General features: G+C 35.9%; 1 pseudogene; it reads left to right on the forward strand.

The window, feature by feature from the left end:
• Positions 1 to 804: 804 nt before the first annotated feature.
• On the forward strand, positions 805 to 1,165 carry LOC110598839 (small ribosomal subunit protein eS12 pseudogene; annotated as a pseudogene).
• Positions 1,166 to 1,430: the final 265 nt, after the last annotated feature.

Genomic DNA, 1,430 nt, shown 5'->3' on the forward strand with positions numbered 1-1,430 from the left:
TTCAAAAATCTTCAGAAAACAAAAATAATGGGTCTTCACTAAACAAGGATAATCTATTTCTTTCCATCATTATCCCCTAGACAATAAGGTGGATAAACTACTTATGTAGCATAACACTGTATTTGATATTATAAGTAATTTGGCTGTGATTTAAAACATGAAAATTCAGTGGGGTAGACGGCTCAGTAGCAGAGTCTTTTTTCACTTCATTTTGCTATTTCTGGACTTTCTGAAATATCACTAGGGATGGGTTATAATAAGTGCCTAAATAAAAATTTTCTCTTCTTTCAGTAGTTGTTGTGCAATGCCTTTCTTGAGGATCAATGGGATAATTTATTTTCAACCCCTGATTTTTATCATCCAGTCTTTCTTTCATTCATTTTATTCTTCGTAACAAGTAATGATTTGCTATAGTAAATATGAAAATGAAGTTCTAGTTTTCTAATTAACATGTATTTTCATGGACAATGTTAAGTGGTTCTGAGTGCTGCATGTTGCCTTAGTTACAACACAATTAGTTTAGTCTTTTTTTCCCCTAAATTATCTGTTTTTTATTGTCAATAATTTAAAATATTTTAGCATGTGCAAGACCCTGCCCTCAATGCCCAGAAGCATAATATGTGTGTATGTGTGAGATGTATGTGTATGTGCATATATGTCATATCTGATATATATATCAGATATGTGATATATATGTCATATACAGGTGCTCCCCCCACACACTGTATACAATGTGTGTGGGTCCCTGCGCGGAGGCAGAGGCTTCGGTTGATTCAAGATCAGGCTTCTCCAGCACCCACTGCCATGGCTAGCTAGGGAAGGCTTATTGCTGGAGGTGTGCTGGATATCAGTACTGCTTGACAGGAGGTGCTGACGATGATAGCCTTGCATGTGGAAGCCAATCACCAGGCGGGTCTTTGTGTGCTTGCATCCAACTGTAATGAGACTATGTAAGTCAGATTTATTGAGGCCTTTTGTGCTGAGCCCCAAATCAACCTAACTAAGGTTGATAACAACAAGAAACCAGGAGAATGGGTAGGCCACTTTAGAATGGATTGAGTAAATATGAAAAGTGGTTGGTTACAGTTACGTAGAGGTGAAGGAATATGGCATAGAACCTCAGGCCAAGGATGTCATTGAAGAGTAATTTAAATAAAAGAGGTGAGCAAATGAATTTTTGGCTCACATACATACACTCTCTCTATATATATGTATATATAGAGTGTGTGTGTGTGCATGTGTTTGTATAAGAAAATAGGCATGTTATAGGATTATAGTATACATGCAAATATCCACAGGTTTTGATATCTTGGGAGTCTCAGTAACAAATCAAGATACAAGAGTGCATTAAAATTGAACTGGCATGATAAAATACAACCATCATGTAATATATTCATATCTTTTGTAAATTATGAAACTGGGGAAATAAA

Source organism: Ictidomys tridecemlineatus, chromosome 7, assembly GCF_052094955.1.
Source record: "Ictidomys tridecemlineatus isolate mIctTri1 chromosome 7, mIctTri1.hap1, whole genome shotgun sequence".
Taxonomy (NCBI): Eukaryota; Metazoa; Chordata; class Mammalia; order Rodentia; family Sciuridae; genus Ictidomys; species Ictidomys tridecemlineatus.